Genomic DNA, 12,850 nt, shown 5'->3' with positions numbered 1-12,850 from the left:
CCCACTTTTCAGAGGAGAATACGGAGGCTCGGAAAGCTGAAGGAGGCTCGAGAGGTCCCATGACTGGTAGGTAGCAGATTCGGGACCTGGACACGTGCCTCCGCCACCCCGCGTGGTGCCCACAGGTGTGTGTGGCCGGAAAACACAGCCTTAAGCCAAACAATTCATTACTAAATAACCTGTGCATTGCCCTCCACAGTTTACAAGGTACTTTGTCTTACAGAGTCTCTTCACCTCCTCAACTGTTCTGTGGGGCAGATGCTTTATCATTACCCGCCCCCAACCCACCGTTTTCAAAAAGGGGGAAACTCGGGGCACCTGGGTGGCTCAGTCGGTTAAGTGGCCGACTTCGGCTCAGGTCATGATCTCGCTGTCCGTGAGTTCGAGCCCCGCATCAGGCTCTGTGTTGACAGCTCAGAGCCTGGAGCCTGTTTCAGATTCTGTGTCTCCCTCTCTCTGACCCTCCCCCGTTCATGCTCTGTCTCTCTCTTTCTCAAAAATAAATAAATGTTAAAAAAAAAAAAAAAAGGGGCGGGGGAAACTCAGACACAGAGACTGGGGGTGTCTTACCCAGGGCCGCACAATTGCAGTGTCAGAGCTGACCCTACCCCACTCTCAGCTTTCCTGTCCATCACCCTCTGCTCCCTCCCTCCCCTTTACTCCCTGGGGCAGGACCCAGAGATGTCTGGGGGCAGGTGGGCTCTTCAGGAGCCCTTCCAGGGCCACTCCAGCAGCCCGAAGGCCTGGCCCTTCCAGGCAGGGCCCAGGAAACAGGGTTGGCTCTGCAGAGCCCTTCCCATGAGGCCTGGGGTTGTTTTTCTTATCTAAATAAACTCTGCACAAACATGGCCACATTACTCATGAGTAAGTTATTTGCCATAGCATAGCCCAGAGCTGGGGAAATTAGTTCACACTGGAGCCATGTCTTAACCTGGTAAAGTGGATGGGGAAGTGGAGTTTTAGACCCAGGTCAAAGAAATCCAAAACCTGTTTTTCGCGGCACCCCACTCTTCATCTCAGACCTGGGGGGGAGCACTTTGGAGGACTGGGAGAACCCACCTGTGCCTGGGGAGGAGGGGGAGTGAGCTGCAAGGACCAGGACTCCCTCATCCATGGCCCCCGTCTTTCCCTGCTGGGCCTTCTGAGGAAAGAGGAAGATACGCCCACGAAGGAGGGGAGCCCTGCTTTAGTCTCCAGCCTTTTGTAAAACCAGTGCTGGAATCAACCCCTGATTCTTTTCCCCACATTTATCTGGATTTGTTCAACTTCTGGAGTTGGACCTTTCATAGGAAGGCCCTGGGGTCAGGGGAGGGGTTTAAGGAGCTGTTATGTAAACGAACCTAAGTGGCCATTGTCACTGGTCACTGTCACTGTCGAGGAAGCACGTAGTCAGGAGGGTGGGGCAGGGGGAAGAGCGTGATGCCAGAGCAGGTTATCTTGGCCCACCACCCTGTAGCTTTGCAAAGGCATTCACATCTACTCCCTCGGGTGTGTTTATTACCTCGTTTTATAGGTGAGCGCGTGACTCTCAGGGAAGCTCTTTGATGCTCTCGTGAATCATACACCACAGCAAGCAGGGTTTGCATTTAGAAAGGACCCTTGAGTGTAGGATCTCAGTGGAAATCCTGGCAGAGCTGGGAAAGGAGCCTTAGTCCTTGACTCCCGGATCAGCAGATTCTGGTTTTAGCAGAACGTTTCTAGGATGCCACCTCTAGTCCCTGGACATGATGGTGTTGGTCCCAGGGAACATGGGCACTCCCTATGGCTCCTGCCCAGGGCTTTGGAACTGTAGCGACCCGGCAGTGTGGTCACAGGGATCCCTCGCTCCTCCCACCAGCTTTAGAGCAGCAGAACGGGGCTTGGAGAGACTGTGGTAATTGCACTGTGTGGGCCTCGCGCTGGAGAACTTGTCTGGTCATGTCTGCATTCTCATAGACGCTGTCACTAGGACGGGGCTGGGCTAAGACCCCCCGGATGCCCTGGAGAGATCCAGGTTTCTTGTATGAAATTCAAGCCAAAACAGTTCTAACTGTTCAGTTCTAACACAGAAAAAGTGCCACCCGTCCATGTGTGCTGAACTCAAAATAGATTCCTTCTAGAGATTCTGATTGCAAAATCCTGGATGAATACAAGGAAGCTGAAATTTTCTCTCGGGCCAGGAGTGGGTCAGGAAAGGGGAGCGGGTGGCTTGGCCATTGGCCAAAGGGGACACTGGCTCTGCCTCCTGGGTCACCCAGTCTGCCAAGGGGGGCCTCACGCATCGTGGGTCCTCAGCACACATCTTCTAGATGGGATGAGGTGTGAGCGCTTCCCAGAAGAGGACTAAATCCAAGCAGTACTGCGTGGACAGGCTCTGTGCCCAGTGCAGGTGCACACATACAGACACGGGCAACCTCACTGAGCTCCAGGTTGAAGGGACAGCAAGAGAAAAACACATTGTTCCCTTTCGTAATTGGTATCCGTGTTTGGAGTTTCCTCATCTGGCCAGGTGCGGACTGATTCCTGATGCTGACTGGCCCTGGTGGACAAGTTTCCCACAGAAGGATCAGCTCCTACCCCTGGACTAAAAGGCTGGAATGCTGGGCCTGGACCCCACCCCCCAACTTTACAGAAGATGGGATTCCACAGAGAGACTGTAAGATCTCCCGATGCAGCCCCATTAGATGCATTGTCTGGGCAACTCATTCCTACAAAAACACTGGCCTGGCTCTGCTCACAAAATAACAACAATGGCCAAAATACACTTGATGAAGCTGTAACACACAAGGCCACAGAAAGCGGGGCTTGAATTTGAAGGGGAGTGTATGATTGTGTGTGTTTTAGACAGCGAGCTAAGGTAACGTGGCCTCACTTGAAAAAATCGAAAGAGATGCGGGAGGAAACAATGAAAATAGGAGCCTGTGCTGGCTGGGAGCTCAACCCCACCCAGCTAAGGTTCAAGGGTGGAGAGTGTATCTCTGGTAGTGTGTATGTGTGTTCGTTTTTCATTCATTCATTCATTCATTCACTCACTCATTCAGATATTTGTTGAGAGACTACTTTGTGCCAGGTGCTGTCCCGGACACTCGGTGACACAATCCATTAATTAAATACACGAGTTCCCATTCTGTCTATTCAAGTCAGCGACGACAGAGCTCTTACTTCCTGGCTCCCAAATTAAACTGCATGCCACCCAAGGGCAGGCAGCCAGGCTCTGCTCTTGTGCCATTTCTTCTGCAAAGTGCCCCGAACAAGGGTGCCCACAATGGATGCTCGGGCAGCAGGCCCAGTGTGCTCACGAACGAAAGTGGAATCGTGTGTCTGGCCGCCTCCGGTGGGTGCTGGATTTCCTTTCCTTCTGCCACCTCCTCTCCTAGCTTCTCTTCCCCGGGCCCTCCTGGGTGGCCTTGGCAGGATCAGGCCCTGAGAATAGGTTGTGATTAGAGCTGACAAGAACGCGAGGTGTTACTCTCCCGCAGTCATTTGCATCCAGTTAGGGGATTCCCGAAGACCAGAGGAATGTGCCTGTTGTGGAATTCGAAGGGCAGAGCTAGAAGAGTCTCAAAGGCAAACCGGCTTCTTCAGCTGGAAGAAGGACAGCTCCGAGCAGCTCCTAGGCAGGGCTCAAAGAAGGATCCCAGGGTGGGAAAGAACTCAGGAAATCCATTTGCAATGTCTGCTGTGGGGAATGCAAAGAGTGTAGGTGGGCATGGTACCTCCGGCCAGTCCAAACCCTTCCCTTCACAGATGAGGACACTGAAGATGGGGGTGTGACTGGCCTGCAGGTAGGGAGCGGGTCCACCCCCAGAACCACACCCCAGGCCAGCCGGCACTCTGGGCTGGCCATTCTGCCAGTCAGCCGAGCTCCCAGAGCTTCAGAGGAAACGCTGCCCCCCTCACAGCCATCCCCTTCCTCTGTGAGTGAAGTCAGTCCCCATCCACAGCTCTATATCATCCCGCACCCTGCCCCTATGTCTCTTTTGGCCTCTGTCATTTCCTGGCAATTACCTGAGGATGGTAAAATACAGTGCGGCCCAAGCTGAATCTGTACCAGCAACAGCAGGACTGTGGTTCACGTTGCCTGGATGTTAGCAATCGACACCTCAAACCAACCTTCACGGAAATCCTTGCAGGCATGTCCCGCAGAAGAGGCTTTCTGATGTCCCCTGACCCACTGGCCGAATGAGTGCTGGGCTGAGAGCCTGCAGTGTAACTCAGGATGCCACGTTTTTGTTATGAGACCATAAGCACATCACTTAATGTTTCTAGGCCTCAATTTTCTTTTCTTTTCTTTTTTTTAATTTTTAATGTTTTTATTTATATTTGAGAGAGAGAGAGAGAGAGAGAGAGAGAGCACGCTTGAGCAGGGGAGAGGTCGAGAGAGGAAGACACAGACTCTGAAGCAGGCTCCAGGCTCTGAGCTGTCAGCACAGAGCCTAACGCGGGGCTCGATCTCACAAACTGTGAGATCATGACCTGAGCCGAAGTCAGATGCTTAACTGCCTGAGCCGCCCACGTGCCCCAGGGCCTCAGCTTTCTAATTATCAATTAATTCCTTCACCCCAGGCACAGGTGCTGGGGAAGGAAAAGCAAGACAGGATCCCTTGACCTTAAGGGGTTTAATATCTAGTATAATGGATCGGTTAAATAAACAGATAGATGGACTCCCAGGTTCTAGGTATTAGCATGAAGGTCTGAACAGGGTTGAGGGGGGCTTAGTTCTAGAAGTGAAGGCTTCATGAAGGGCTTGAACCTCATCTCAGATGAGGAGGAGGTGTTCATGCAGCTAGAGAGGTGGGATGTGGAGACGGCAGGAATGGAAAGGGCTCTGAAGGCATGAGCAAAGGCACAGAGGCGTGAAAGAACCGGGAATATCTGTGATTCCTGGAGAGAAGATGTGGTGTGGGGCACAATACCCGGGATAAAGCAGAGATGGGCTGGGTCACATCACTCAGTGCCTGGAACTCCATGTCAAGGACTAGGGACTCTTCTCTAGACAAGTGTTCTCCAACAGGGTAGCCAGCCACTGGCCACATGTGGCTATTGAGCACTTGAAATGGGGCCAGTCCAAATTGGGAGGTTAAGTGTAAAACACACAGCAGATTTCATAGGCGATGCAAAAAAGAACATAAAACAGAGATTTGTTTCTATTGATTACACGTTGAAATGATGATATACTGGATATGTTAGATTAAATAAATTATCAGACTTGACCTGTTCCGTTTTCCTTTTTTTTTTTTTTTTAACACAGCCTGGGGAAAGTGTAAAATGACTTGTCACTCTCCTATATTTCAGTAGACAGCACTGCTGTAGACAATAGGAAGTCACTAAAAAGCATCTTTTAGGAGCAGTGAGACATAGATGTGTGAGGTTAGATTTGTGTCCTAGAACGCTCACTCTGGCAGCAAGAGGAGGATGGAGGCAATGAGAAAATTACTGTGATAATCGGTGGTGAGCAGTGACAGGCCCCTGAATTACGATGGAGGCCAGAAGACAGGGAGGTGGATTCTACAGCGTTTGGTGACAGATTGGACGTGGGGGTGAGAGAAGGGAGGTGTCTCTAGGTTGCTGGTGGGATGGCTGTGGACACTGGCGATCGCTCAGGAGGACGGAGGACTGAGAAGGAGGTTTACGGAGGCGAGGACGAGTTCAGAGACTCGAGATGACTGTGGGCCTTTCGTGTCCAGGTGACAGTTTGAGACTGAGTTCCTTAGAGCTGGGAGTTAGTGCATTCAGGTCAGGTAGGACTCCAGGGTGAATCAGATCACCCAGGGGAAGGATGTAAACGAAAGGAGGCAAGCACCTGGCTCTGGGATACACAAACACCTATGGGAGAGCAGGGGAAGAGGTCTGAAAAATGTATCTTTTTTTTTTTTTTTTAATTTTTTTTTTCAACGTTTTTTATTTATTTTTGGGACAGAGAGAGACAGAGCATGAACGGGGGAGGGGCAGAGAGAGAAGGAGACACAGAATGGGAAACAGGCTCCAGGCTCCGAGCCATCAGCCCAGAGCCCGACACGGGGCTCGAACTCACAGACCGCGAGATCGTGACCTGGCTGAAGTCGGACGCCCAACCGACTGCGCCACCCAGGCGCCCCTGAAAAATGTATCTTTATACCGCCTGCCAACAGTGACAGCCTAGGATTCTTTACCTTTGCAGGAAGCCCCCGGCTCCGTGCCGAGAGGCGTTTCCTTCAGCAGACCCTTTTTCCTTGGTTGATTTCAGAAGAAACCGACAGCAACAACAAAAGTCACGGCTAAAAAGAAGCGTGGTCCCCTTGAGTGGAGTGATTGACACTGAGGGACACAGAAAGAAAAGAATGTGTTCAGGAGGGACCTCACTTCGTAAAGCTGATGTGGTCGGGGGCCCTTTGTTAAGGGCATCAAAAGTTCTAGTTCGCCTTCCAGGCACTTACTCTAAGTAAACAGAGACGTACACAAGGCAAGCGCCCCAAAATGTTTAAAGCCGCACTGTCCTTAATACCAAAAAAAATTGGGGGCAACCTAGATAGCCAATCTTGAGAGACCGGGGTCACAAATTATGACAGATCTGTGCGACAGAATCCTCCCCAGTCACTGGAAGGAATGTAGTCGGAGTATATTTGTTGACATAGAAGGATGTCCACAGTATATTCAATGAAAAAGCAGGTGACTGTGGCGTGGTTATTTTTAGTTAGTGGTTGTGGTTTGTTTTCACATGGTTAAGGCCAAGGGCCACCTAGCAGGGTGCTTGGATTGTCTAAGTGAGGCCACCTCATCCTGCCTCAGTGTCCTCTTCTGGGAAGAGGATGGTAACATCCTGCCAACTCCAGGCAGTTGTAAAAATGAGTTCATGTCATCCACGTGACATGTTTAGAACGGGGCCCAGCACTTGTAAGACCTTAGTAGCCCTTAGTGCTATTTTTAAAAGCATCTTTGCGGAGATAAAGCGTGCATATCGTACGATGCACCCATTTCAAAATGAACAATTCGCTGGTGTTCAGTATATTCCGAGACTTGTGCAACCATCGCCTTGCTCGATTTTATTTTTTTTTAACGTTTATTTATTTTTGAGACAGAGACAGAGCATGAACGGGGGAGGGGCAGAGAGAGAGGGAGACACAGAATCGGAAGCAGGCTCCAGGCTCTGAGCCATCAGCCCAGAGCCTGATGTGGGGCTCGAACTCACGGACTGCGAGATCGTGACCTGAGCTGAAGTCGGATGCTTAACCGACTGAGCCACCCAGGCGCCCTGCACCTTGCTCGCATTTTAGACCACTTCCACTACCCTAGAAGGAAACTCTGGGCCCCTCCCCCACCGCCACCCCCTGGCAGCCAGTAATCCACTTCGTGTCTCTGCATATTGGCCTATTCTGGGCATTTCACAGAAAGGGAATCAGGCAGCATGTGGCCTTTTGCAACTTGTTCTTTCACTTAGCATTATGTTTTCAAAGTCATCATGCCATAGCGTGGATCAGTAAGTACCTCACTGCTTTATTTCTTTTTTATTTCTTTTTATGTTTATTTGTTTTTGAAAGAGAGCGAGAGAGAAGAGGGGAGGGGCAGAGAGAGAGGGAGACACAGAATCTGAAACGGGCTCCAGGCTCTGAGCTGTCAGCACAGAGCCTGATGCAGGACTCGACCCACGAACCATGAGATCGTGACCTGAGCCGAAGTCAGACGCTTAACCGGCTCAGCCACCCAGGCGCCCCTCCCTGCTTTCTTTTTATTGCAGACAGCCTTCATTACTGATGTCATTACAAACTTTGAAAGATTTCCCTGCAATGAAAACATTTTGTTTCTGTAACAAAGCACACAACCAAATTCATCTATCCCTCCTTCCAGTGAGGGTGAATCTCTTGGGAGAGGGACAGCTTTTCCTTATTTCCTTCAGTTCTATTTCATTCCTTCAAAGTCTGAGTCAACCACAGGATGTTTGTTTTCAGATGCTGAGTTGTATACAAGATGCAGAGTACCCTAGGTGTGTGTGTTGTTTTGAGTGGTAAGGAGTCTGCTCCTCTCACATACCCAGGGCCTGACTACACAGAAGGAGTGACGGGCCCCCTGGAGCATGAGCAGCTGTCTCAGACCCGACAGGGAATCTGAAGCCCCACCTTCGGGTTCCTTTCCACTTTCCAGAACCTACGGTCGTCACACTGAAGACAGCTGACTCCACTTTCATCCTACACATCGTTTTCTTTCTCTCCTTTAAATCCTTTTAAGGGGCGCCTGGGTGGCTCAGTCTGTTGAGTGTCTGACTTTGGCTCAGGTCATGATCTCCCCGTTCATGGGTTCAAGCCCCGCATCGGGGTCTGTGCTGACAGCTGAGAGCCTGGAACCTGCTTCAGAGTCTGTGTCTCCCTCTCTCTCTGCCTCCCCCATTCTCTTTCTCTCTCTCTCCAAAATAAATAAACATGAAAAAATTTATAAATCTTTTTACAAATTGAGGTATAACTGTGATATGGTATATTCTATTCATTTTTAATATAAAAATAGCATGCCGGGGTGCCTGGGTGGCTCAGTTGATTAAGTGTCCGACTTCGGCTCAGGTCACGATCTCACAGTTCATGAGTTCGAGCCCCACGTCAGGCTCCGTGCTGACAGCTTGGAGCCTGGAGCCTGTTTCTTATTCTGTGTCTCCCTCTCTCTGTGCCTCTCTCTCTCTCAAAAACAAATACACATTAAGAAAACAAAACTAAAAATAGCATGCCAATATATTAAGAATAATTTAAAGGGATATGATCTCATTGCCTTTGTAGAACTACATTTTCATTTTGGCATACCACTCTTTGGTGGCTCTCTGTATGTGTGTGTGCTTTTAAAAGTAAATGCAGTTAGGGGCGCCTGGGTGGTTCAGTCGGTTAGGCGTCTGACTTTGGCTCAGGTCATGTTCTCATGGTTCATGGGTTCGTGCCCCTTGTCAGGCTCTGTGCTGACAGCTCAGAGCCTGGAGCCTGCTTCAGATTCTTTGTCTCCCTCTCTCTGGCCCTCCCCTGCTCATGCTCTGTCTCCCTCTCACTCAAAAATAAACATTAAAAAGATTTAAAAAAAATAAATAAATGCAATTATAATGAGCCAACAATTTTCTAACTAGCATTTTTTAGGTTCACATTATAAACTGAACCCTGGACTGGAGGAGAGCCTGGGCCTGAGCCAAGGCTCTGTTTGCGACTCTTATTATCCCAGAAAATAAGAAAGGGCAAACACAGCGACGTCTACAAACATACAGGCATGTAAGATGCAAACACAAAAACACATGGGCCTTGGGAGAAAACACACAAAACATATACCTGTTTCACTTACACATGTAAGGCTGGACTCTGTGAAATAATGTGATTCAAACCAGACAGATCTCAGAGGCATGGGCATAGACATCTCACACACACACACACACACACACACACACACACACACGAGAATCTCAACAACACCTGCATATACAGACTGACCAACATATCAGCATATACACAACGGTCAAGCAACCCCCCCCCCCCAATACACACCCATGTGCCTATTGGGATTCTCTCTTAGCCCCCAACTCCTACAAGTTCTGAATGCTGGCAAGGAGCTCATGCAGATCTCAGAATAGCTCTGTGAACCCTGCCGTGGGCTCCTACCACCTGCCCGAAGACCCTTCCTCTCCCCCCACCCCTGCAGTCCTGGACCCACACCTCGGTGTGCACACAGCTGCAGGTGGCCACACCTCACCCTAAGTCCAATGTCTTGTCTCCATAGCTCCCCAAGTCAGACCTGGTCCCTCTCAGTACCTTCCTTAGCGCCTATGCTCGAGCTCCTTTAGGGATAGTCTCCTCTCCCAGGGATGCTCTGTCCTCAACACCACCAGGAAGCCTGCTAGGGGGCTCCAGGGACAGAAGAACCCGTGCTGGGCTGGCAGTCTAGGGTTAGCTGTCCACTTTGGGTGACTGCAGCTGAATTCCCTGGGTTTCTGTGGTCCCTGCTCTAGGAAGTGGCCACAGTGACAACCATCTTGTGGCAACTGTGAGAACTTCAAACAAGACCCTATCCTTGAGGTCCGGGGCCCAGAGCCTGGCAAAGAGCAGACCCACAAATGGTATTAGTCCCCTGACCCTCAGTTCCCTAAGCTGTCAGATGGTGCAAAACTGGAGTCTTTGTGTTCCTACGGGGTTGCCATGAGGTGGGACATTTTGTTTTTTATTTTTGTGTGTGTTTATTTTTGAGAGAGAGAGAGAGACAGAGCACAAGCGGGGGGGGGGGGGGGGTAGGGGGGTGGTGGTGCACAGAGAGAAGGAGACACAGAATCCGAAGCAGGCTCTAGGCTCTGGGCTGTAAGCACAGAGCCCGATGCGGGGCTCAAACCCACAAACTGTGAGATCATGACCTGAGCGGAATTCGGACACTTAACCGACTGAGCCACCCAGGTGCCGCAAAGTGGGACATTTTAAATATTTTTGGCTGGGTTCTCCCAATGTGAGATACGATCACTAGAGGCTGGAAGGTTCCGGAAACCAAAGGCTCTACCTTATGAGCAAACTAGAGAACAATGAATTAGTATATTGACTACCATGGATTGAGCACTGTACGACTTCAGCTCTGGAACAGAGGGTGAGGTTAATCACACTCCTCATTACCCCGCACTTCATCACTACAAATGCACAAATTCATAGATTTTCCCCTTTAGCCTCATCCCCCGTTCCCATATGTCCACCCTCAAAATGTTTCCCTGTATATGCCTTTTATTGTGGTAAAATGTACCTAACTAAAAATGACCATTTTTGCTATTTTCAAATGCGCGGTTTTGTGGCATGAAGCAGATTCACATTATTGTACGACCATCACCACCATCCATCTCCAGAACCCTCTCTCCATCTTCCCCATCTGATACTCTGTACCCGTAACACACGAGTCCCCTATTCTTCCTTCTCCCTAGCCCCTGGCAACCACCATCCTTTCTATCTCTATGAATTTGACTATTTCAGGTACCTTGTATAAATGGAATCGGACAGAGTTTGTCCTTTGGTGATTTGCTTATTTCACTTAGCACAATGTCTTCAAGATTCATCCACACAGTAGCATCGGACAGGATTTCCTTCCTTGCTCAGGCTGAATGATATTCTATTGCATGTATATGCCACGTTTTGTTTATCCCTTCTTCCATTAGTAGATACCAGAATTGCCTCCACCTTTTGGCTATCACGAATAGCGCTGCTATAAATGTGGGTGTACAAATACCTGAGTCCCTGATTTTTCTCCCTCTGAGTATAAACCCAGAAGTGAAAGTGCTTGATCAAGGGGTATTTGTTTAATTTTTTTTTTTTTTAAGGAACCACCATACCATTTACCACAGTGGCTGCATCATTCTGCATTCCCATCAGCCATGCACAAGGGCTACAATGTCTCATCTTCTCAGACACTTGTTATTTTGTGTATGTGTGTGCGGGTGTTTTAAAATAATACCCATACTAATCAGTGTGAAGCGTTTCAATGTATATCGTCTTGCTTAAGACACCTTTCACAATGCACACAGTTGTTTTGTGCATGTGTAATCTTTTACGTAAGTAGCATTACTTACTTATGTAACACATTACTCTGTGTTACTATTTTCACTTGGAACTGTTTTTTTAAGAGTCCTCTGTTTGCTTTGTGTATGCAGAACTTACTTTTTCTAACTTCTGCATAGTAGGCTGTGGTAAGCATCAACCATATCCATGTATATTGGGAACATACTATGTGCTTGTGACAAGCTCTCCACATGGGTTATTTGATTCCTTCCAGCAGCCCTAAGCGGCGGATGTGATTATTATTTCCATTATATGGAAGAGGAAACTGACATACCGATAGTTAAGGGACTTGCCCACAATCACAGAGCTGGAAGTGGGAGAGCTAGAAATTTACCCCAGCTCTGTCTGGCACCATGGGAGAGCTCACAGGTATAAGGTGCCGCCCATCGCTACAGACAGAGGCGCTCTCTCTCAGGTGAGGGCACTCCGAGGAGAGCTCTAGGCCTGCCTAGATCCTGACTTCTGTCCAGACTGCCAATCACCTCCCTTCACCACATGTCACTTGATGTCTGTGTGAAGTGAAGGCAGAACAATGTCAAAGCTCTTTCCAGATGTACCACTTGTGGATTAAACACCCTTTAGCTAATGGAAAAACAATCAGAATTGAAGTCATGCGTTTGTCTCTTTCCAGGGTTCCACCTGGGAGCCACTCCAAATAGATGAAAACCCTTTGGCAAGTCCATTGTGAGGCCATTCCTGATAGGACTGGCTATTCCCAGGGAAACAGTGTTGCTGCCTCCGGCCCCATCCCACCTCTCTTGAACTTTGCAATTACGGTGATGAAAAATTAACTGGGCTAATGTTTCCCTTCCAAGGACAACCTCTGCAAAAGCTGGCCTGGCTGGGCCCCAGGAGACCAGGCGCCAGAACAGAGCTCCTATCCATCCGGAGCCGCCCACCCATTCACCGCCCAAAGTCAAAGGAGCGTGCAGGGTCCTCTTAAGCGGTGGGAAGCATCTATCACTCAGCTCTCCTCACTGCTCGGTTGAAACTGGGCTTAGCCCCTCAGTTCTTCTTGTGGAGAGACTAAGCCCAGAGGAGAGAGGACTAGCCCCAGAAACGGCACTTGCTGGCCTCACATGTGGGTCCCAGCACTGTTTTTCTGCACGCACAGCTGTCCCTGTCACACGGATGATGGCATGCGAAGGAAGGGCACGAAAGCATGGGTCAGCCACACTAGCTGCTGACTAGTCATTTCCTCCCCTTCGGGAAAATGGGAGGGCTGAAAGAGGGGTTTTTCCCATGCCGTGATGTTACAGGGCTAGGTACCCCCCAGGCCCTTCCACTTCATTTACTTCTCAGATCTCTGGCTCCTTGCTTCCGTGGTGCCCGTCGCCTCCCTCCACCAGACG

Source organism: Panthera leo, chromosome B3 (genome assembly GCF_018350215.1).
Source record: "Panthera leo isolate Ple1 chromosome B3, P.leo_Ple1_pat1.1, whole genome shotgun sequence".
Classification (NCBI taxonomy): domain Eukaryota; kingdom Metazoa; phylum Chordata; class Mammalia; order Carnivora; family Felidae; genus Panthera; species Panthera leo.
The sequence above is the reverse complement of the archived record's forward strand: the minus strand, read 5'-3'. Positions refer to the sequence as shown.